Source organism: Erinaceus europaeus, chromosome 5, assembly GCF_950295315.1.
Source record: "Erinaceus europaeus chromosome 5, mEriEur2.1, whole genome shotgun sequence".
Lineage (NCBI taxonomy): Eukaryota > Metazoa > Chordata > Mammalia > Eulipotyphla > Erinaceidae > Erinaceus > Erinaceus europaeus.
In genome coordinates this window covers 123,305,575-123,331,289 of record NC_080166.1, presented here as the reverse complement: position 1 = coordinate 123,331,289, position 25,715 = coordinate 123,305,575, and the positions used below count along the sequence as shown (strand labels likewise).

General features: G+C 39.5%; 1 long non-coding RNA gene across 1 annotated transcript in view; it reads right to left on the bottom strand.

Annotated features, from left to right (window-relative positions):
* Positions 1-1,752: 1,752 nt before the first annotated feature.
* The window catches only part of LOC132538732 (uncharacterized), a 141,345-nt gene continuing 117,382 nt past the window's right edge, over positions 1,753-25,715 (bottom strand). Inside the window, exons 2-3 of the long non-coding RNA XR_009550085.1 lie at positions 3,227-3,371; positions 1,753-2,144 (exon numbers count right to left, since the gene is read on the bottom strand). This is a non-coding gene — a long non-coding RNA (uncharacterized LOC132538732). The remainder of the gene's footprint in view (positions 2,145-3,226; positions 3,372-25,715) is intronic.

Below are 25,715 nucleotides of genomic sequence, written 5' to 3'. Positions count from 1 at the left end.
ATGGCAATAATAACTGCAACGAGGCTGCAACAACTAGGGCAACAAAAAGGGGGAAAAATGGCCTCCAGGAGCGGTGGATTCATGGTGCAGGCACCGAGCCCAGCAATAACCCTGGAGGAGAAAAAAAATACATATTTTTAAAATCATATCAAATAAATATGTGTATATATATATAAAAAAGCAATACCTCATTTACTTTGAAAGTATTTTGTAATATCAAAGATTGAGATATAGGAGAACTTTGAATATTATTAAAATACATGTTTCCCTAGTTTTTTAATTAGCAACAGAAATCACCTTTTATCTCTTCAGGATCTTGAGATTAACCAGGAAGATGAAATCCTGCATTATTTCTGTAAGCCCAGAAACTAGAGCAGACTTCAGGAAGAGAGCTGTGTGAGCTTTAAGATTTATATCAACAAAATAATTCTTACTCACTCAGTCCCCTTAGAGATGAGGAGTCTGGATCTTACAGAGTTTATGACTTATTCCAAGTAGTGATTTTGCTGAAAGAAAAAAACTGGTTCAATTCCCAGTTGAATGTATTTTCCATATGGTGTTATTTTGAGTCAACTAGAAAATCCTCAAGAACATCATAATGTTTTTTCTCTGAACTCAGTAATAACTGGTTAAGAATTTAAAATGGTGAGTGTCCTAAAAGCAGCTGTAGGTCCTCAGTGTTCCAGAAGATATATTTTAAGTTCTCCAAGAAGGCTAATAAATACCTTCTTTTCACAGTAACCAAAAAATACTTCCAGTTTTCTCATCACAAAGTGACTATCAAAAATGATTTCTTTTGAAGCAGCAGAAAAATGGATATCAAAAAACACTTGATCCCAGTACCAATTCAAGTTTACCTTTTATATAACATTAGATATTTTTGAACTTGAAGCTACTTTATTCTTTCTTTTTTCCTCACACACCTTGTATCTAGCCCAGAAAAACTTGATGGTGCTATTTTCACAATATATACAGAATCTAGTCCTTACTTACGATTTCCACCTCCACCACCTTCCTCCAAGCCTTCATCATCTATATACTATATAAGTAGTGAAGTTTCCTAATGAGTTCTCCTGCTTCTACCTCTTTCTCCTTCATACACTAGAAAAAGTAATCTCAAAACTGGTTGGTCAGGCTTCTAAAATATACCTAATCCATATTTAACAACCATTATTTATTCCACAAAATTTTGCTACTGAGTGATAAGTCCTTACATGAAAAGTATTTTTACTAATTTTCATGAAAAAAAAATAATAATTTATTATCATAACAACTCAACTCTCTAAGAAGTTTTACAGGTAGGAGAATATTGTAATTAAACAATAAGAAGCTCCCTTATATTATAAAATGTTGGGCTGAGCTTCACTGATGGGAGACAGATGACCAGGGACTCATGGCTGAGCTGTATGCAGTATCTCTTTATTCATGCAGGACGCAGCACAATCTAAGCCAAGCTAAGCTAAACTAAACTACCTGTCCCTATAAATATACTGGCCAAGTAGGGAGTAAACAGGATGTGACGTAGGGAGGGTGGAGCAAAAAGATATTGGTGAAAACCAGGGTGTGACAAGGAGAGGGGGTGGAGCAGGCAAGAATTCTACCACTGAAACACCAATGCCCTGGAGGGAGGGTGGTGCTTAATTAACAGTGGTTATCAAAGGTCTGGTGGTAAGAAGTAGAGGTGAAGGTAGAGTTGTATGTGCTTCTGGAAGAAAAAAATTTGTAAATACTTAGAGCTCACTTCTTATCCTAGAATGTTCATGGATCAGTGCTCTGGTTGAACACATTCTTTTTTTTATTTATAAAAAGGAGACATTGACAAAACCATAGGATAATATGGGTACAACTCCACACAGTTCCCACCACCAGCTCTCTGTATCCCATCCCCTCCCCTGATTGCTTTCCTACTCTTTATTCCACTGGGAGAATGGACCCAAGGTCATTGTGGGAAGCAGAAGGTGGAAGGTCTGGCTTCTGTAATTGCTTCTCTGCTGAACATGGCCATTGACAGGTCAATCCATACTCCCAGCCTGCCTCTCTCTTTCCCTAGTAGGGTGGGACTCTGGGGAAGCAGAGTTCCAGGACACATTGATGGGGTCCTCTGTCCAGGGAAGTCTGGTTGGCATCATGCTAGCATCTGGAACCTGGTGGTTGAAAAGAAAATTAACATACAAAGCCAAACAAATATTGAACAATCATGGACTTAAAGGCTGGAATAGAGCAGATGAAGAGTTGGGGGGGTCCTCCATTTTGTAGATAGCTAGTAGTCATATTTTAGTTACATTCCAAAGGGCCTGTGGCTATACTAGTTAGTTTTTTTTTTTAGCCTGAAATCTGATATGCAGGTGGATCCAAGTTATTGTCTGGGGAGATGATGTTATGGCTGGAAAGAAAGATGGATTAGGGAAGAGAGTAGCTCCCTAATATGGAAAAGGTGTATGAATATTATTGACTGTAACCCCATCGATTTGATGTGATCTGGGGCTCATATTCAGCTTAGGAGCCTATGTGACCTCTGCATCCCTTTAGATCTGAGCTCACATTCTGTGGTCATGAGTAGGAACGTTCCAAGCTGCCCCAATATCGACCCATCTTCCTCTGGTGTAGCATAGAGTATTTTGTCCATCCTCCCTTCAAAGGATGGAACATTCTGTAGCATTGTTGATCCAAGTTGAGGACAAGGTCCTATGGGGGGCCCACAAAGGGGTCTATTTTGTTGTTCCTGATAGAGATGACTGGGAACAATGGAGAGAGGGATTTATTTGAGGTCTAGGTCCATCATGTCTGTTTGGGAATCTCAGGACTCCCCGAATAGTGCCCCAGCTGATGGGGTGGCCTGATAGTGACTAAAGAGTCATCGTTAAAGTATGCCAGTGTCTTGCCCTTATTCAGCTTTTGCAGTCCTTGCTTTGATAAGGTTAGCTTTGGAGTGAGTGAGTGAACTGTAATAGGAAGTAGGTGAGGAAGGTATCTAAGTCTAATTAGATCCTATTTCATTAGGAAATTTATTCTGACTCACTGCAGACTATTGTGTATTTTGTTTCAGGTATATGTTTTGCCCCAGTTTATGGATACATGTGAACATATGCCCTATCTCATGGGACCCGGTCTATATCTAGATCTTAGGACTTTGTTAGGAAGTGAACCTCCTGGAATGGAATTAGAGAATACTGTGAAAGGAAAGGTCTCACCCAAGTAATGAAGCGGAAAGGTTTACATTCCACACCTGAAGTCTCTGGATACAGTCTGAAGTGAAGCATGCTGAGGTGGTACTCATTGCGTTGATTAGGTTGGGATCCGCAGATGCAATATCATTTGGTATGATGAGAGAAGCATGCAGGAAAGTGAGCCCCACCTGAGAGGTTCCAGGACTGGGAGAAATATAGAGGAAATGTGAGGCTCCTGCTGTCCTAGGGTTCAAGAAGATTATAGTTATTGTTATAATCACATTATTTTGTAATTGGGTTAACTTTGAAAAACCCCTTTGTTAGGATTTGCCATATCATACACAACATCACCATAATTTATGTCCTTTAACATTATTTGTATATAGCTGTGCCACAGAAGCTGTGCTTCTGTTCTCCCTGGTCTATGCTTTTGAGAGAGTCAACATATCAAAGACTCAGCCTATGTATTAAAAAGACTCAGTCTGTGCTTTAAAAAGTTTGAGATGTACAATCAAATCAATTTTCCCCTCTTATATTAATTAAATAGTGATTTATATGACTACAAATTAATAGGACTGTAGGGCTCTGGGAAGGTGGGATTCCAGGACATATTGGTGAGGTCATCTGCCCAGAGAAGCCAGATTGGTGTCATGGTAGCATCTGCAACTTGGAGGCTGAAGAGAATTAAGGTTTAAGGCAGAACAAGTTGTTTAATAATCAGGAACCTAAAGATAAGAGTATAGCAGATGAAATTTGGGGTCTCCATGCTGGAAAAAGCTACAAAGTCTATTTTCCCCTCTCTTCTTTCTCTCTCTAGCTCCACTTCCCTTGCAGTTTCTCTCAATTCTATAGGAAAGGAAAGGAAAGGAAAGGAAAGGAAAGGAAAGGAAAGGAAAGGAAAGGAAAGGAAAGGAAAGGAAAGGAAAGGAAAGGAAAGGAAAGGAAAGGAAAGGAAAGGATGGCTGTTGGGAGCAGTGGATATGTCATGTAGGCACCTAGGCCCAGCAAACACCCTGGTTTTATTTAAGAGCACCTATCTAAAAGCTGTCTGGGATCATAGAGGTGTCTTCCGAGAGAGAGAGAGAGAGAGAGAGAGAGAGAGAGAGATAGGAGTGATGTCCCAGAAACAAACATTCCAAGAGAATCGGACATAAGCTATGTGGTCTTTGTTAAACTAACTTCAAAAGTCACATAATGTCACTTTTCCTGTATTCTGCTGGTTTATGCAATACCAACTAAACAAAAACTCCAAGTTAACCCAATCTGTCCATAATATAATATATAAAAAATACATAGTCATTTGGCACATGATGAAATGCTCAGTGCTTTCAATCCAGTGTGCTCTGCATCAGTTTCAATGGGAAAAAATTCCTTCTGGGGGAATTAGCAGGCCAATTCATCTTTACTTTGAATAATCAATATATTTCTACTTCTGTTCACTTGTATCAGATATCTAACGACACTTCTCACTGAAGTTTGGCAAGATTTCATTTTCAAAGATTTATTTTTATTTTATTTGTTGAGAAGGGGGAAATATGATGAGAGAGAGAGAGATGAATCAGGGCATCCTTCTACTCTCTGCATCTCTGGGATTGCAAAGATCATGTGAAGCAGATAAACAATGACAATGTGTTTGCTGGTGACTGTAGTTTGAGCCCAAGAATTCAAGGAATAACAGGCTAGAACTAAAAATAGTAAATAGTTAAGGATCAGGTCATAAAGGTAATACATGAGGCCAGGTGCTGGCATACCCAGTAGAGTGCACACATTACCACGCACAAGGAGCCAGGTCTCCCAGTCTCCACCTGCAGAGGGGAAGCTTCACAAATGGTGAAGCAGTGTTGCAGGGTCTCTCTCTCCCTCTCTGTTTCTCCTTTCTTCCCCACATAATTTCTCTTTCCCTCTACCAAAACAAAAAAAAAAATCATATGTATGTTACACTTTAATTTTAATCCTTTCTCTCTCTATCTCTCTCTCTCTCATTCTTTATTCTGGATGCACTGGGGACTTAATGCATGTGCGATTTAGGCTCTCATGTGTGGATTTTTTCATTTTTAAATTCCAGACAGAGACAGAGAGATAGATGCCACCTCCCCAAAGTTACCTTTGGTGCTGTGGAACTCTCAGGTGGCGACAGGGCTTGAATCCAGGTAGTGAGCATGGAAAAGCATGTTCTCTACCACATGAGCTACATTCCAGCCCCTCAAACTAAATCTTTCTTTGCATCCAGGACATTTAAATTTTAAAAATAAGAATAATCAAGATTTTAAAAATAATTTATTTTTTATTGCCACCAGGGTTTCTCTGAAGCTGGAGAGCAGCATGCTGGAATTATAACTTCATGTAATATACCAATATGATGTAATTATATTGATATAGTGGAATGACATTGATTATATTTATATAATATAATTGTATAAAAGATACATAATTTTATCTTCCTCTTATTTTGTTTTAAAATCACAATTGAAATATTCGACATTATAGAATTTCCTGCTGAGGTAGATTAGAGTCATATTTCTAGAATAATCTGGTGAAAGATGTGTTTTATTTTTTTGTTTTCAATCTGACACTGACTCACGTTTTTGGTATAATGTGCTGAAACTGAATTACAAGAGAAATAAGATTAAGTAGATTCAAGGCTACTTTTACTATTATAATTTATTATTAGAATTAGCAGATATAAAAGTACTTGGTCAGATGACTGTAAGACTTGCGAATGCTTACGTTAATTTCTTCACTTAGAATGACAATGAACAGTTCTCAGACCACAAGCAACTACAGGCCAACTTTCAGTAGTGCTGACCTAGGAACTCAGATTTATGCAGGAAGGGCATTCTTTGGCTTATTTCAAATTTTCTGGGAAGTGGTGAGTGTGTTTTTCACTGTCCAACGTTAGCTAGTGTTGGAAGACCAGAGTAACCCTCTGGTGATGGCATATGTGTATTATGATTATAGATTATAGACAGGTAGCTATTTTCACATCCTAATATCAAAAGATAGAATAAAACCTTGTAATTCTGTGTAGAAGATAAAAAGGAGAAGCTGGATATGACCATTGTTTGGCATAAGAGTACTCAAAAAATGTCATATTTCTATAGAAAAAAAAAGTATGTATAATTGAAATATACATACTTTCTTTGCAACAATGTGGCTGATTTTTTTACTAGAGAGTTTTGTCATAAACTCTATGAAACATTGGTATTTTTCCAAGCCCCTTCATAAGGAAGAAAAAGGAAAGCAGTTTCCACTTAAAATCAGAAGAATTTGTCAAGCTTGGATGCCTCATTAGGTTTGGGAACATTAGATTAGTATAACATTTCTCAAACTTCAAGGAATTTAAACTTGATTTTTCTGATTTTTTTTTCTGGTGATGATTTTTTTTTTTTACAATAAAACATTGCTGAGATAAGTCTGGGAGGCCAGCTCAGCTAACATTATGTAGGTTATAACTCTGGTTAATGGTTTAGTTGTCCCTAAGTATAGTTGTCACCCTCATCGTATACTGAAAATGCCTGGGTGGGGGCCTTCAAAAAATACTGATGCCTGCCTGAGTCTCCTTCACAGAGAGGAATTCGTGTACCTGGGCATGGATACTTTTCAGAAGCTCACCTACTAATTCTATAGCTTACCACTGAGAACTACTGGGCAGAAATAAGGGGTATGATGATGGAAGAGTCAATAATACTGGGTCAAATTTTATTTTTACTGTATTACAGAAACATTTTGTTTTGGTAATTGATGAAAGTGATGTATCTGCTTAATACTTCTGCTGTTGCATGTTAAAAAACAAACAATTCAAGACTGTATAATAAATACATACAATAAACACAAAGTAATTTCTCACCAAAAAATAGAAAACACAATTTCCCAATTTGTCTAATAAAGATATGACAAATTATTTGTTGAGCACTGCTATATTACACATTATCCTAGTTTATTCTCACAATACAAAAGCAGTTAGTTTATTATTTTGAATTTAGAGTTAACAACAGTGGAGTACAAACACCTTTGAAAGTATCTACATTCACAACTAGAATAAAAGGTAAAGTGGAAGGCTATAAATGGGATCTTCTAGTTTGATGTCTAGTGCTCTTTATTTATAGCATAATCAATATTTTATTTATTATTGTTTTATATATATATATGTTTATTATTGGATAGAGACAGAGAGAAATTGAGAGGGAAGGGAGGGAGAGACGCCTGCAGCCCTACTTCACCATTCGGGAAGCTTTCCCCCTGCAGGTGGGGACCAAGGGTTTAAACCTATGTCCTTGGTCACTATAATGTGAGCACTTAACCAGGCTCCTGCATAATCAACATTTGAAACTTAGTGTCTTTCCCCCACTGACACTTTTGACCTGAAACTTGTCTCCACTCTTTCATATATTGTCATTATCTCTAGCAGATATGTGCTCTAAGTTAAAATATGCTATCAACTCCTTGCCAGCATGTGAATAATCCTTAAGTTACTCTTTTTTTTTTTGTTCACCATGATTATTGCTAGTGTTCAATGCTTGTACTAAAACATCACCTCTCCTTATGGTCATTTTTTTCCTTTTCTTTTTTTTATTTATTAATTTTTTAACTTATAGATAAATCTACTTTCATTAATTTCAAGGTAATACTTTTCTAATTTATCAGTTTTCACAGGTAGACTCTTTTTTTCCCCTCTTCTCTCTATGGGTCCTGATGGAACTGGAGTTCAGAGCCCTGTGGTCATCTTCCCCTAATATTTGCCTCTATAAGAATATGGACTAAAATTCTTGATAGGGTGCAGAAGGTGGGAAGTCTGGCTTCTGTAACTGCTTCTCTGCTGGACATGGGTATTGGCAGGTTGATCCATACCCCCAGCCTATTTCTATCTTTCCCTAGTGTCTTATTTTTTTTATAAAACTGGGAGATACAGTAAAAGAGATAATAGGAAAAGAGTCAGAGAGAAAAAGACATCTAAAACACTGTTCCACTATTTGTGAAATTTCCCCCAGCATGTGGGACCAGGGCTTGATCCCAGATCCTGCACATTGTAACACACGCTCTCAACCAGGTAAACCCAGCACCTGCCCCCACCCCTACTCCCTTGTCCATTTTTTAATATGTCCATTTTTTGAGCCCTTTCTGCTGTTGCCTCTCATTTGAATTTGGTGTCTTTGGGCTGTTCTCTGACTTGGACACTTAGCTTCAAGACTGAATTTCTCTGTTCTTGAACATGGTTTGTGTTTGAATCTGACTGGCCTTGGGTTTGGGAGAACTATATTGTCTATACTGCAACAAAGCAGTCTCGCCAGCACCTCCTCTGCTCCCAAAGTACAAACAGGAATAAGGTAGCCACAGTTTTAACACATCAATGATCTTATTCCACATTCTAATCAAATGTCCCATTTAATTCAAGCACAGATGACAATACAACAGAATGAGGAGACCAGTATGTCTTCATCACAGTTCTGGTCCTCCACAGTTACCTCTACTTCTGTCTACCATAGTGGACCAGGTGTGGGCATCACTCAGTGTTGACTGATGCAGTTGGTGTTATAGAGCTTATGAAATTCATTCAACAGGGTAGATCTACTTAGGATCTCTAGAAGCAAGCACTCTTGTCTGGCTACTAACAAGTCAACAAGGCAGCCTCACAAACACACACCAGTGACCACAAATCAAGGAACAGGTATGATGATATTAACAGGACTAGCTACCATAACTAGCGAAGCATAATCACAATTAAGGAAACATCACTTGCCAATGCACCTTAGTCAAAGACAAACTTAAAAAACAATGTGTAGAGAAAGAAATTGAGAGGAAAGAGAGAGAGATAGAGAGAGAGAAAGAGAGAGAGAACAGTATGGCTCCATCACTCACAAAACCTCTTCCTGCAGATGGGGAGCAGGGACTTGAACCTGGGTCCTTCAATGTGTGCTATCTACCAGATGCACCACTACCCAGCCTGTTCAAAAACAAACTTTGCTTAAAATTATGATTTTTCCCAGGAGCCTTCAGAACTACTGCACTGACTGTACTACTTCAGCCAGGCACGGTTAAAATGTTTTTTAGGGAGTCAGGCGGTAGTGCAGCAGGTGAAGCGCATGTGGGGCAAAGCACAAGAACTGCATAAAGGAATCTGGCTCTCGAGAGCCCCCAGCTTCCCACCTGCAGGGGAGTCGCTTCACAGGCCACAGGCAGTGAAGCAGGTCTGCCGGTGTCTATCTTTCTCTCCACCTCCCTGTCTTCCCCTTCTTTCTCCATTTTTCTCTGTCCTATCCAACAACGACGACATTAATAACTACAACAATAAAACAACAAGGGCAACAAAGGGGAATAAATAAATACTTAAAAAAATACTATTTAAAAATGTTTTTTAATAGTTATTCACTAGTGACATACACGATTATAAGACAGTAGGTTCCACACTACTCCCACCACCAAAGTTCTGTGCTCCCACTCCCCCCCTGATAACCACCATAGCCCTCCTAAGATCTTAGCGATAACCTGACTTTTGTTTTCTCTAAGTTCACCTGTTTTAATACTCTATATTATACATATTCTATATTACACATATGAATTAAATTATCTGGTATTGAAGACAAAATTTTGATGGAACACTATACATCCTGTTAGGTTGAACTTAGTCCATCATTACTAAAGATTATCATGCAAATACCAGTGGAATTAAATGTTATGTCTTATTCTGGAGTAAAATATCCATGCTATTTATTCAGTATAAGATATGTATAAAAATAATTTCTTATTGGGGAGAGACAGAGAAGTCACATGGGGTGTCAGGGATTGAACTGGAAGCCTCAGGCATGTAAGTCCTACACTCTGCCAGCTGGGCTAAAGTACAGATCTTATAATGTCAAATCTTATGGCCACTGAAAAATATTTTCAATCTGTACAACTAACCCAGGACAGGGAAAAATCAGCAGATACTTGAGAGGTCCAACAATCTTCTGTCCCTTTTAAATCTAGGGAATGGTTCTTATTTCTACATTAGATTGTACTATAAGTCAGTCAAGAATATGCAAAACCCAGTCCCTAAGTTGAATACATTATTTTTTGGTGACATCAGTTTTCACCAGACCTGCCCTATCATTTTCATTCTTTTGACTGCAGACAGAGAGCAAGAGAGGCAGTATAATGCTGGAGTATCCCCCACAGCACCAAGCACCCCCACCTGGTACCAGCACCCTGACTCAGGCAGCGTGCATGATGCATACCAAAGTACAAACCCTACCAGGTAAGTCATCTTCTAGCCTCAAGTTCTGATATTCTTCAATCAACCAGATAGTTACACTCCCGAGTCAGGAGACAACTGTAGTGTAAGCTTCAGTGCTAGGGTGTGTCTATACTTATATGAAATAGAAAAAAAATTTAAAAATGGTCTAGAAATGATAAAATCATGTGTGTGCAAGGGTCCAGAACTGCTCCAGTTGTTATACAAAGAACAGGTCCTATAATGTATAGTTTGAATGGAAAACAGTGACAACTCCGTCGAGCTTACTGTCAGCAACATAGCTGAGGTGAATTCACAGGGAGTTACTACAACATACTGACCAGTGGCATTCACTAGTTCAGTCAGGGCCAAAATGATTAGTTGCTATGCTCATGACTTGGCTCACTACTATTTGGTATGTTATAAGCAGAATTGATTCACTTTCCATCCTTAATCAGATAATATTGACACAGATTATCTACTGATAAGAGTGAGTCATTCAGAGAAAAAGCAAAGAAAATAGTTAGAAAATGATGAATAGGTGTAAAGACAGACTAATTCAATATTCACATAGTGTTGAAATAAAATATAATTCTTTTAATGAGTCAAATGAAGTGACATACCTAACTTAAAAAAACATCATTTGAAAATGATGTGACTTTGCATTTTATAATCTATGTTGTTATGTTTCATTATAAAATATTTCATCAAAACAGGAATGCTTGTGAAGATATTTAATTATATCTTTCATGTTTAAGGCTTGCCCTTTGAATTATTATTCATTCTGTTCTAAAATATTCACTTTTCCCCCCTCCAGGGTTATCGCTGAGGCTTTGTGACTTCACCACAAATACACTGCTTCTGGAGGTCATTTTCCCCATTTTTGGTTGCCCTTGTTGTTGCTACTGTCATTGTTGTTATAGCTGTTGTTGTTGGATAGGACAGAGAGAAATCAAGAGAAGAGATGACAGAGAGGGGGAGAGAAAGACAGACACCTGCAGACCTGCTTCACTACTTGTGAAGTGACTCCCTTGCAGGTGGGGAACCAGGGGCTCGAACTAGGATCCTTATGCTGGTCCTTGTGCTTCGTGCCATGTGCACTTAACCAGCTGTGCTATCACCCGGGCCCCCTAAAATTTTCACTTTAAAGAACACAATATTTCATTATTAGTGTTGCATAAGAAGTTTCTAAGATTCATTGTTCAGTGAGATACAGGCAATATTATTTAATACTTCTTTAACAAATGGGTTCATATATTGCCTTCGTATCTTTTCCTAGCAATAGGCTCATTCCCCAAACTAGACGGATTCCAATATTGCACACATTTACCATAAAAATGTATACTTAGACTGGCAAGATCTCACACAGGGGTACTGCAGCGGCTTTGTCATGCGTGAGACTCAGGTTCAAGACACCTCTACTACATTGGGGGAAGTTTCAGCGCTCTGGTGTTTTTCTCTCCTGCTTCTTTTTTTTTCTGCTTGAAGAAGTTGGACTGGAGTGGTGAAACCCTGAGAGGTGGGGGGAGAGGCAAGAGAGAGAAAGTCTACCACAAAACAGACAACAGTAACAGAGCTGTGCAATCAGAAATACAGAGGCCTCAAAATTTCTCTAGCAGTTGCTTAGCTAACTGAGATAAGTAGGGTTGACTTCCCACAGACTAAGAAAAGAAGAAGATGACAAGGAAATATTTAAAATGTGTAAACAGCACCAGTTTGCCTTCAGGGCTGGAACAGAGCAGGTCACATGTGGTTCACTATTGACCCTCTTGATTTGGTTAATGGTCCTGGGTCTAGCCCAGGGTCAGGGAAGTCTCTCCCACCTAATTAATGCAGACGGGCTTGTTATCAGTCATAGCTGATGGGCTGAGGTTGGTCAAAGATCTCAGAGCAGAGACCAAAACAGGTCAGTGAATAAGGCACAGCAAGTCTTGCTGTGTGTGAGGTCCTGGGTTTGAACCCTGGTGCCCCAGCTGAGCACCTTAGAGAGCACCTAGGAAGTCCCATAGATGCTGGAACGGTGCTGTGGCAGTCATTGAGCCAAATCTGGAGAGGCATTCATCAGAGTAGCCATCATCCTGGTACTTCCCACCCCATTTCTCTTCATTTCTGTTCATTTCTTCTTCGGGCTTGAATTTACCATGTATGTGTTTTTTTTCCCTTTTTTCTTTGTGAATTGTTTATACTCAAGATCCTACATTCAACTTGTTCCTCATATTTTCCCAAAAGGAAACAGTCAACTCTCTAAAAACTCATTCCAACTTTCTGCCTCTATTTGAATATTATAGGAAATAAAAAGTAACAAATGTATAGACAGTAAGAATATAACTCACAGGAGTTGGACAGTAGTGCAGCAGGTTAAGCGCACATGACACGAAGTGCAAGGGCCAGCTTAAGGACCCCAGTTCGAGCCCCCAGTTCCCCACCTGCAGGGGGTCGTTTTGCAAGCGGTGAAGCAGGTCTGCAGATGTCTTTCTCTCCTCCTCTCTGTCATCCCCTCCTCTCTGGATTTCTCTCTGACCTATCAAACAACAACAACAGCTATGACAACAATAACAACTACAACAAGCCCAACAACAAGGGCAACAAAACTGGAAAAATGGCCTCCAGGAGCAGTGGATTGGTAGTGCAGTGATAACCCTGGAGGCAAAAAAAAAAAAGAATATAACTCATATTTACTGAGAAATATTTACTATGACAAGTACAAGTCTGTTTTCACAAATTAACTCAGTCCCCTTATAATACAACTTAATCTAAATATTATTTTATTCCATGTGTGAATAAAGGAATGGCAATCCAGAGACATTAACTTCATTGCCTCAAATAATATAGCTCAATACACTGGAGTCAAGATTCTAACTGGCATTTTTACTTCAGAACCAATGCTCTTAACATGATAGTACATTGTTCTCAAAACATGTGAACACTACCCCTACTAAATCTTATGAACACACATCATGTATTCTCTCAAAGTAAATACCACAGCAAATCATGTTCCCTGAAAAATGATATGTAAGGATCAAGAAAAAAAAAACCAACACACTCATAGTAGATAAGGCAATAAAATTATACTTATGAATATGAAGGTTGAAACTCTTTATGCTACTGCCTTTTGAATTTAAATGAGGTTTTGAGTTTCCTTTGAAAATCAACAATAGCATGAAAATGTTCCTTTCATCTAAATTAATGAGTTTGCCCGTGTTTTCCAATGAATGGTAAAAATAGAAAACACGACATGTATATCCGCTTTTCCTTTCCCTAATTACTCGTCTGCGAAAGAAGAGTGCTTGATAGGTTATTCACAGTTTCAGAGAATGGAAATTGATTTTGGAAAGGAATTTCACACAGTGATGCTTAACTTTTTCTGCAGGGAGTGTTTGTGAGATTGTATGTCACTCAGACACCATCCTCTGTACCAGAGTTTGGTACCGATGGTCTATTTACCGTCAGTTAATGTTGACAGCACTTACGGTAAATAAAACAAACAAAGCAACTCTATGTTCTAATAGTGACACCTATTCTGTGCATTTTAACTTGAAAATTGTATAAACTGCTCCCAGAAACTGCATTTTTCTAATGGCATAATCATCCATGCAGATTCCAGAAATGGTGCTAAAAAGCTGAATTAAGGGAGGGAAAAGGTGAGAATAATTATCTATCTTTAGAGCATAACAAATAATCATGATGTAAATCGGGTTCTGTAGATAGAGAATAAATTAGCACTCAACTTTACATAATGGCTTAAGAGCACACCACCCTCATAACATCGAGCATGTCCCCCGGCTTTGCCACCCAGACCAAATGCGCATGCGCAGTGATGAAAAGGATTGCTGAGGGTCAGATATTAGATCTGCTTCTCACCTGTCTTTCTTATTGTCTTCATGGGAAAGTGTCCACATCATTGAAATTTCTCTAATAATGTTTTATTATTATTATTATTACTATTGTTTTGTCTTGAGAGAAACTAATTTCTGTGATAAACTACAATATTCCTATAAGAGAACAGTCTAACCAAAGTCTAATAAATTTACAAGGTGTGGGAAACACATTGCTGTTAAAGATTTCTTCCGTGGGGCTGGGTGGCTGTACACTGGGTAGAGTTCACACATTACAGCATACCAGGACCTAGGTTCAAGTTCCCAGTCTCCCTGTGCTTTATGAGTAGCGGAGCAGTGCTGCGGGCATCTCTTCTTCTCCCTCTCTCCCTCTGTACTTGCCTCTGTCTTGCATTCTGTCAAATCTAAAAAGAAAAATAAAACAACAACAAAAAAAAGACTGGTAGGAATATTGGAGTCATGGAGTCATGCCAGCTCCAAGCTCCAGCAGATAATCTTAGTAGCAAGAAAGCAAAACAAAGGGTGGGGCTAGATAGCATGATGGTTATGTAAAGAGACTCTCTCATGCCTGAAGTTCCAAAATCCCAGGTTCAGCCCCTGTACCACCAGAAACCAGAGCAGAGCAGTGCTCTGGTTAAAAACAAAACAAAATGAAAAAGAAAAAAAAAGAGAGAGAGAGAGAGACACTTCTTCCCAGAGTGCTAGGAAGCCTTCTTACAAAAGATAAAGTTGTTTTTTCCAGGGTGACTTTATATGTTCTTATCTTATTTTTCTAGAAAGAATTTAAAGAATTTTCTAAAATGTGGAATTTCCTGAATTATGTGATTTGGTGGAATAAACCGGATTTATCAGGTTCAAAGATGAACAACTAATTAATTTTGGAGCTTTTGGTGACATTTTCAATGTATATATCAAATATCAAAAAAAAAAAGTGCAAAAAAATTTTGAAGATATATGTACAATAGGAGGCAAATACCAAAGAGAAAATTTTGCCAGACATACACATAAAACAGTGTGTGTGTGTGTTGGTTTTTTTTTTTAATATTTATTTATTCCCTTTTGTTGCCTTTGTTATATTGTTGTCGTCATTGCTGGATAGTACAGAGAGAAATGGAGGGAGGAAGGGAAGACAGAGAGGGGGAGAGAAAGATAGACACCGCAGACCTGCATCACTGCTTGTGAAGCGACTCCCCTGCAGGTGGGAAGCCGGAGGCTCGAACCAAGATAATTATACTGGTCCTTGCGCTTTGTGCCATGTGCACATAACCCACTGCGCTACCGCCGGAATCCCGTGTGTGATGTTCATACATCTGCAATTTCTAAGATTTCGAGCTCATATAAAATCATGAGATGTCCTTCTTCTTCTTCTAGCGTTTGCCCTTCTTCCGTAGCCAGTCCACAGCGTCAGGTTGAGCCTGATGTAAAGTTTCGAGACCTCCTTTGAATCTGGAGAGGTGGCAGTCGTTGACTATGTGGGTCATAGTCTGTCTGGAGCTGCAGGGGCAGTTCAGGTCGTCTCTGGCTCCCCAGCGATGGAACATAGCGGCGCACCGGCCATGGCCTGTTCGATAGCGATGGAGGAGGGCCCAATCATAACGTGCCAGGTCAAAGCCGGGTTGACGCTTGCAGGGGTCTGTGATGAGGTGTTTGTTCTTTACCTCAGCTGACTGCCAGCTCTGTTTCCAAGATACTGGAACAGAGAAGTTCAGTGTAGGTGTAGGGGACCAGATTGGGTGATGAGACGTCAAGCGTTGGACAGGGTGGGTGAAGATATCCGCGTATATTGGCAGGTCCGGTCGAGCGTAGACGCGGGAAATGAACTTAGATGATGCCGCATCCCGACGGATATCTGGCGGGGCGATGTCCTAAAGTGAATTAATAAGTGTATGTGTGGGTGTGAGGAAATAATGCTGGAAGTATCATCTTGAAAAAATTTTAGTTTTTAATTATCAGTGACCACAAAGGACAGTGGAAACGTTACCTCTTGCACCACTAAGCAAATTTCATTTTAACAAACATGAGGTATTTGTATTTGACTAGAAAGAATTATAGCAGTTGAGGGACATCTACATAAACTACCTTGGAATCAAAGATGGAAACATCTGTATTGCCAGGCATGAGATGTAATGGAACTCAAATTTACATTGGCACTATACTGAATATTTATAACCTGCCTAGCAGTGAAAACCATTGTAATATAATAGTGCCTTGCCATTATAGAAGCCTATCACTAGAGAGTTTGATTTCTTTTAAAGACTGTACAAATGTGTTTCTTCAAAGATACCTCTTGCTTTCTCTTAGATAATTTTTAAGGAATAGTAATATGTAACCTGATTCTGTGAAAATATATGTCTCCTCTAATTTGTTCAAGACAAATTCAATAGTTTCTTCATTTTTTTACTTTTATTGTTAATGGGGAGAATGTTAGCAGAAAATCTAGATGGGGGGATATAGCATACAGAGAAATGTAAGTAGGCATTAATTTATGTCTGAGAAAGTAAGAACGTCTGACACTTAGTATTTCACATTCAAAATTTCATTATATCAAGTTTAATTCCCAGAACTACCATAAAAAAAGAGATAGAGAGCAAAAGAAAAAAGTGCACTTTATAAGTATGAATTATCATTTTTCTTAGGGAGACAAACTTTCCTTCCTCTCTCCTTCTATTTTCCCTTCCTTCCTCCTCCCCATCTCTTCATCCTGTTCATTCCTCCTTCTCTTTCTCTCTTTCCTTCCTGCCTTCCTTCTTCCTTTTTTATTTTTTTTAATTTATTATTATTTTTTAAATATTTATTTTATTTATTTATTCCCTTTTGTTGCCCTTGTTGTTTGATTGTTGTAGTTATTATTGTTGTTGTCGTTGTTGGATAGGACAGAGAGAAATGGAGAGAGGAGGGGAAGACAGAGAGAGAGGGGAGAGAAAGATAGACACCTGCAGACCTGCTTCACCGCCTGTGAAGCGACTCCCCTGCAGATGGGGAGCCGGGGCTCGAACCGGGATCCTTATGCCGGTCCTTGTGCGCCACCTGCGCTTAACCTGCTGCGCTACAGCCCGACTCCCCCTTCTTCCTTTTTTATATATCCATTCCCTACTCTTTTATGACCCACCACAGAAAAAAAACCTCTAAAACCCTTCAATGTACATCATCCTGTTTGATTATTTAAAATAAAATGTATGTTGATTTTGTATACTTGTACTTCAATTTACATAGATAATATTATATATATGCATATTCATCAGTTTGGTGTTTTGGATTTTTTTCATCTTACCCCAAATAATACCTTTTGGAAGTATATCAAACTATAACATATATACAGAAAAAAAAATCTGCCATTTTCTTGTATAATACATACAAAAAACCCTGCTATAATGTGAAGACTGTTCACTAGTTGATTACTTGTGCCATTACCAATATATTTTCCAATATATTTAGTATATATTATAATATATGTATTTATAATATATATTATATAAATTATATTATATGTATTATATAAATATACAATATTTATAATATATAAAGTAAATAATATATAATATATAAAATTCTGTAGGTATCTATCTTTCTCTCCCCCTCTGTCTTCCCCTGCTCTTTCCATTTCTCTCTGTCCTACCCAACAACGATGACAACAACAACAGCAATAATAACTACAACAATAAAAATCAACAAGGGCAACAAAAGGGAAAAATAAATAATAAATAAATAAATATAAAAAATAAAATAAAATAAAGCTTTTAAAAAAGAGGAAGAGGTCGTCATGTTAGCTTAGTGTGAGTTGCTTTCTTTATACTTAACGTTGTTTCTTTTCCCATTTGTTTCAATTTGACTTTTTAAATTTTATTGTTTTTTAAAATATTTATTTATTTATTCCCTTTTCTTGCCCATGTTTTTTTACTGTTGTAGTTATTATTATTGTTATTATTGATGTCTTTGTTGTTGGATAGGATAGAGATAAATGGAAAGAGGAAGGGAAGACAGAGAGGGGGAGAGAAAGATAGACACCTGCAGACCTGCTTCACTGCCTGTAGAGCGACTCCCCTGCAGGTTGGGAGCCAGGGACTTGAACCCAGATCCTTATGCCGGTCCTTGCGCGCTTTGCGCCACCTGTGCTTAACCCACTGTGCTGTCACCCGACTCCCTTATTATTTATTTATTTGTTATCAGAGGGACTTCACTGCTCTGAGCTAACTTTGTTGAATAGAGAGAGAAAGATACCACAGAATCAGAGCTTCCCTCAGTGCTGTGGGAACTAGGCTTGAACCTGGATTATGACCATGACAAAGCAACAGTTCTACCCTCCCTTGAATGTTCTCATTCGATAAAACAAATTCAGAAAGACTGAGCTAGAAATCTGGACCCTGTTTTCTTGGGTGACAGGCATAGGCTACACCTACCTTCTTTCACTCAGCTGGGGACATAGTCTGGTGGAGGAAACATCTGGCTAACAGGTGAGATGCTTATTCTTAGCCTGGTTATTACATATTTCTGTGACTGAGTAAAAAAATTCTGTGACACTATTTTTGCCTTCATTTCCTTATCAGTGTAGTAAAAGGATTAAACTAAGAATGGCAAGTGTGATACATTTCACATGACATGATCAGTTACTAATGTCTCTAATGGGTAATGGGGCAGAGTAATTCTGCTTCCTGTGCTATTTGTGAGCAGAATACATCATCTTTGCAATAATTTGCTAAAAAAAAGAAGAATTTTCTCCTGCCATTGATGCATCATTTTGTTGACAAAGCTGGGGAAATTCAGGCTGCTCTGAATTCCCTAGAGGATCATGTGAGCAAATACCTAAAGCAGTGACACACTGCTCAGGCCAGAAATGAAACTATGACAGAGCTTTTCTGGTGCCTAGATCCAGGAGTGAAACAGGACCCCGAATTCCATCTGATGGTGCAAAGGGAATAGTTTATTCATGCACTGCGCATTAGTGCATGTTCTGTCTCTCAAATTGGGACTGTTTTGCAAGTCACTTGGGAAACTGGTGCATGCTCTCATCAGAAAGTGGCTCTTTGTTGGTTCTAGAGAAAAGATACTTTATAAAGAAACACTAGTAAGTTTGCAGAAAGGAAGTTATTAACAGAGCAATGTGTAGAGGTAAGACAGGGTAATAATGAGGTAGGGAATAGGGTTCATGTGGAACCACTAGTCCTTCTCTTGCTGCTCCTCCTCCTTCTTCATCTTCACAGTAGCAGTAGTAGCAGTAGTATAGACAGAGACAGAGAAGGCAGAGAGAGGGAGAGTGAAAGAGACCAAAGCATTTTCAATTACATGGGGGCTGGGCTCGAATCTGGGTCATGGACATGGCAAAACAGTGCACTATCCAAGTGAGCTATCCAGCCCACCTTCAGACATTCCCTTTAGGAGGGAACTCAGCAGGATGTAAAACACTGCTTCAGTCTTGCCCACCCCCCAAGTCCCACTCGTTTATAGTTGGTCAGAGCATATCCATGCTGTGGATTCTTCTCAGTTGGTTCTCTAGCCCCAGGGAAGGTGGGTGTCTAAGAACAGAGGCCCATGGCTTTATCTAAGGTGGTAGGGATAGTTTTAGCCAGTTGTGTGGCTCTTCCTATGCAAAACGGCCATTCCCAACACCTAGAGCATATGATTCCTTTCATGCTTTTTGTACCAAAATCACAGTCCCCTTCCTATTACAAATGGATTTCTTGGTTTTGGGAATATTTTTATTTATTTTAGCATGAGAGAGAGAGAGACTGACTGACTGAATAGAGCACTGCTCAGCTCTGATCTCTAGTGGTGTTGGGGACTGAGATTTCAGAAGCTCAGGCATAAGCATTATACTATCTCCCCAGCCCCCAGGGAGGATTTTTAAATAGCACAATAGGAGATTTCGTGCTTGTTGCTCTTGACTTTCTTCTCACGATCTTCTGGCCAGAGAACAATGATGATGGACAAATGTTCCAAATGATGGCTAAGTAGTATCTTAGCCACCTTTAGTTCATCCCTAAGTCTTTGAAACCTTTTCTGATTTTAGCCCATTCCAAAACTCTTCTGAGACCTGAGCAGTAAGAAAAGTCATCCATGCAAGACCTACCAAGAATGAACTATTCCATTCCGTCCCATACCCTCTAAAAAAAATTGTATGTGTGTGTCTCAGATAAGATGTAGGTAATAATTGAGATTCCAAACCCTCTGTTCAAATTCTAGCATGCAGGTGAGTCAGTTTTTCTGGAGAGGGAAATGATAGTGTTGTGGAGGGATTTCTATTACATGTGACCAAGGACTTGATTTCAACAACTAATCATGGACATTGAATGCTCTCAGTGTGAAAGGAATTGGATCTATTTCAACGGAACTCTCTTTGTGTCACATTCTGCTTTCAAACTTTCAGAAACTCTGTTCCCATATAATTTCAGTTCACTCCCACCTCTTTCTTCCTCCCAGATGCAGATGTAATTTACGTGGAAGCAGCCATTAGACTAAGTCACCCAGGGCAGACTCTCATTTACATAATATTCTATGAGGGGCAAAAGTATTAAATCACTTTTAGCCTGTTTGGGCCTGCATCCAAATCATGTGCAGGCCTGTTCAGAGAGAATGATTTCTGAAATTTGTTAAAGAGATCATATGCAATGCATTACTCAATTAAGTAAAAGAATGTATACTGGGAAGAAGAAGAAGAAAAAAAGACTCTTGTACCATCTGCCGGATGAATATAACTAATTAAATTTGATTTGGTATGCGATTCTAACAAACAGTTGAAAAATGAAAACTCTGCAGTGAGTTCTTCAGCAGCCCCTGAAATGAAGACTGCCCACTGGGAAAGGCTGCATCTAGCTCAGCTTGCCACCTCTCTCGTCTGGCTGTGGTCTACATGTCGTCTGTGTTAAGAAGCAGGTCAATCTCAGGAACTGCTCATAAGCAATACAGAAAGCTCAAAGGAGGGCAGGTGGGTTTCTTTTCTGCTATTGTCAATGAACTAACAAGCTAACATGGTGAAATAAAAATGGCCCCCTGACCATGGGAGGGAAAAACATAGCAACAACAACAACAACAACAAACTGAAATGTACTGCAAAAAGCCCTGTTTAAAAAGACGCACCTAGGGACTGGCGATGGTGCACACATTACCATGCCCAAGGACCCAAGTTCAAACCCAAGTCCCCACCAGTAGAGGGGAAGTTTCAAAACCAGTAAAGCATTCCAGGCATCTCTCTTTCCCCCTTCCCTCTCCATTTATTTCTATATGCAATAAAGAATTTTTTTTTAAATAGAGGCAACTGGACCAGTGAAGTAGGCATTTAGGTAGTGCACTGCTTTGTCATGCACACTACCCTGGTTCAGGCGTGGCCCTCATCACAATAAAGGAAGCTTTGCTGCTGTGGTCTCTTTCATTGTCTCCCCACATTCCTCTAAAATAATAATAATAATAATAATAATAATAATAGGCAAGCAAAACATCCTTAAACAAAATCGCCACTGTTTATAAGCACTTCAATTAAGTTGAAGTGCTGCAGTGACAGACCAGGTTAAAGCCATATCATAATACTTGGGCTTTTGGTTTAGTCATCTCCATAGGTGTCAGGTGTGTTGCCAAATGGAAACAGTATTGTGTCTCCTTAACAGGAAAGTGATTAGGAACACAGGGGATTTAGGAAGTGATTTATACCAAGTCTGGTATCAATTTATCTACATGGCTACTAAAAATAATGAAATGACTACTTAACAGAAAGATGTTACCACCTGAAAAGTGATGAGAGAGCGCCAACCACTGAAGCATCACAAAATGTGACTCCTTTGTTTTCCAGACAGATGTTCTCTTACCCTGTCCGGAAGCCATCTTAGTGCTCTGCATCCATCAAGCAAATAAATGCACTGCTATCACTGGTGGAATACCAGCAAGACTGCTTGTCTTCTGTCTTTTGTGGGATCTAAAACCAGTTTTCCAGGGATCGTTGGTAAGAGTAATGTATTTTTATACTCAAATAATGGGTTCTTTTCACCAGTAAAGCAAGAATATTGTATCAGCACAAGAACAGGTTACAGTTCTTCAGGGGAGTCGGGTGGGTAACAGGTTAAGCGCACGTGGCGCAAAGCGCAAGGACCCCAGCGTAAGGATCCAGGTTCAAGCCCCCGGTTCCACACCTGTAGGGGAGTCGCTTCACAAACTGTGAAGCAGGTCTGCAGGTGTCTTTCTTTCCCCCTCTCTGTCTTCCCCTCCTTTCTCCATTTCTCTCTGTCCTATCCAACAATGACAACAATAATAACTACAACAACAATGAAAAACAAGGGCAACAAAAGGGAAAACAAACAAATAAATAAATATTTTAAAAAAAAATTTTTTAAGTTCTTTAGGAGGGGACCGGGCGGTACCATGGCGGGTTAATCGCCAGGACCAGCATAAGGATCCGGGTTTGAGACCCTGGCTCCCCACCTGCAGGGGCTTCGCTTCAGGTCTGTAGGTGTATATCTTTCCCTCCCTCTCTCTGTCTTCCCCTCCTCCTTCTATTTTTCCATTCTATCAAACAACAACATCAGTGGCAACAATAATAACAACAACAATAAAAAAACAAGGGCAACAAAAGGGAAAAAATAGCCTCCAGGAGCAGGGTATTTGAAGCCCCAGTGATAACCCTGAAGGTAAAAAAAAAAAAGTTCTTCAGGAGAAATGCCCTCACTTAGGACTGCCACAGTCCTTTGTGGAAAGAGGACTATAGTCACAAGCTAAGGACTTGAGGAAAGCACTTGATCTGTAACCCTGCCTCCCAGCCAAAGGAGTTAAGAACAGCCATGTCCTCATATTTTCCCAAAAGGAAACAGTCAACTGTCTCCTTCTCTGGCTCCTGCTCCCTCTCAATTTTCTCTGTCCTATCAAAAAAAAGTAATAATTTTTTAAAAATAAATAAAACATCCAGCCATGAAGCAGTGGGGTGGGAATGATTTGAGAAACATAAGGCCACCTCTCCCTTGTTGTCCACGAGTAAGGAGACTTTTTTCCCTTTGCACAAATGGTGGTGATGAATTGATCATTGACTCTGAGCAGAGAATCTTGGTGCTTTTTCCTTGAATCATTTTCTTAAAGAGCAGGGCATTTTGAAGCCTTCTTTGATGTGTTCAAACAGTGGAGCAGTCGTCCTTAATAAAGAGGAAAGGAATAAGTAAAGCTGGCTCTGCGATCCACTAACATACAAAAAGAGTGTTGAGAAGCTGATCTGTGTAATTTGGTGATAAAGGCTTCTGACTCACATATGCTTCCACTTGAAGCTGGTGGTGTTTATGAAGCACTCGGCAGCTTTTGCTCTGCAGAAGAGTCAGAGCTGAACAGAAAAGACAATAAACGTCTGAGAAATAGGAATCTTTGCCATCAGGGCCTATAGGGAAAGAGAGTTTTCTCAGGTTTCACTCATCCAGGATTAAGAATCCATGGGAAATGAGTATTTGGGAATTAACAAGTTCATTCGAACAGTGATTTTTTTTTTCTCCAGCAATTTTCTTGGTACAAAACCATGGTTATCTAGGGTCAGCCTCTGTAAGACAGCTGAATTCAAAGCTTCCTGTTGACATATGGGAATGATAGGAACAAATGCCAAGTTGAAGTAAGCACAAGGAACATATGAAAAAAATCACCGCCACACTGAACACACGGAGGGAAAGCTGGCCAAGTCAGAGTTTGGGAAAACCAAGACAAACCAAAAGAAGATAAACACCTGAAGTTGGAATTGGAGAATGCAGGAATCCTCCTGAGGCCCGAAGAAGCTTCCATGTACAAACCCGGGATATAGGATTAGAAGGGAACTGCAGTAGAATTCCATCTAGAAGAGCCCGCAAGCCTATTTCTTATGAAATACGTTCTTATGAAAGACTTTTCACAGGGGATCCCTGTTAAGCTGGCCTGCCTGTTGACAATGTGTGTCCAGTTAAGCAGGGATTTATCAATAAGAGGTTACGTGCTAAGGTGGAAAATCTCCAATGTCTCTTGGCTAGCACACAAATCCAGGTGTGATTCAAAAACTGGAAGTCTTGTCCCAAGAGATGACTTCTGGCATGTCTCTTTGGGATCCCCTGCTCTAATATGCTCTGAGCAGGTGATGGGCAGATGTCAGGGACAAGGACAGTGGCATGCACCTATGCTCTTTGGAAATGTATCCTTTCAAGTTGGGCAATTGGACCTCCCATTCAGCTGCCTGCCCAGGGTGGCATAGGTCTGAAAAGGATTGTGTCTTTCTTGAAACGTTTCCTTTTAAAGATCTTTGGAGCCAATCTGTCAACAGGTGTGCACTTTCCCTGCCAGATAACAGCAATTAAGATATCAACTGCATCTCCTGGACTGCAGGGGGAGGGAGCAGAGGCATCAAAGATGTAACCACAGAGCATGAGTAAGGTTAGCTGGCAACAGCTGAGTGCCTGCAAGAAACTGGTTTTATCTGCATTGGCATCAGACTGAGAAAATGGCAGCAAGTGATATTTCTCAGGTCACAGAAGAGATAATGTGGAACAAAACCTTGAAAACAATAGTCATTAAAACCCACTGTGTCCGAGGTTGGGCAGTGGTGCACATGTTAAAACATACAAGGACCGGGTCCCCACCTGCAGGGGGAAAGCATCACAAATGGTGAAGCATTGCTGTAAATGTCTCTCTTTCTCTTTTCCTCTCCCACTCTCCCCCTTCTCCCTTGAGTTCTCTCTCTATCCAATGAATAGTAATTTTTTTAATTTTTATTCTTTATTAGTGATTTAATATTGATTTACAAAATTATTAGATAATATGGGTACAATTCCACATTGCTCCCACCACTAGAGTTCTATGTCCTTATTCTCCCCATTGGAAACTGCAGTACTTCTCCCAAGGTCACAGATATGGGTTGACTATTATTTCTTTTTTTTTAATTATTGGGGAATTAATGTTTTATATTCAACAGTAAGTATAATAGTTTGTACATGCATAACATTCCCCAGTTTCCCATATAACAATACAACCCCCACTAGGTCCTCTGTCATCCTTTTTGGACCTGTATTCTCCCCACCCACCCACTCGCCCCAGAGACTTTTACTTTGGTGCAATATGCCAATGACAGTTCAGGTTCTACTTGTGTTTTCTCTTCTGATCTTGTTTTTCAACTTCTGCCTGAGACTGAAATCATCCCATATTCATCTTTCTGTTTCTGACTTATTTCATTTAACATGAATTTTTCAAGATCCATCCAAGATCGACTAAAAACTATGAAGTCACCATTTTTTATAGCTGAGTAGTATCCATTGTGTATACAGACCACAACTTGCTCATCCACTTATCTGTTGTTGAATGCCTGGGTTGCTCCCAGGTTTTGGCTATCACAAATTGTGCTGCTATGAACATATGTGTACACAGATCTTTTTGGATGGGTGTGTTGGGTTGCTTAGGATATATCCCCAGGAGAGGAATTGCAGGGTCATAGGGTAGGTCCATTGCTAGCCTTCTGAGAGTTCTCCAGACTGTTCTCCACAGGGGTTGAACCAATTGACATTCCCATCAGCAGTGCAGGAGGGTTCCTTTGAC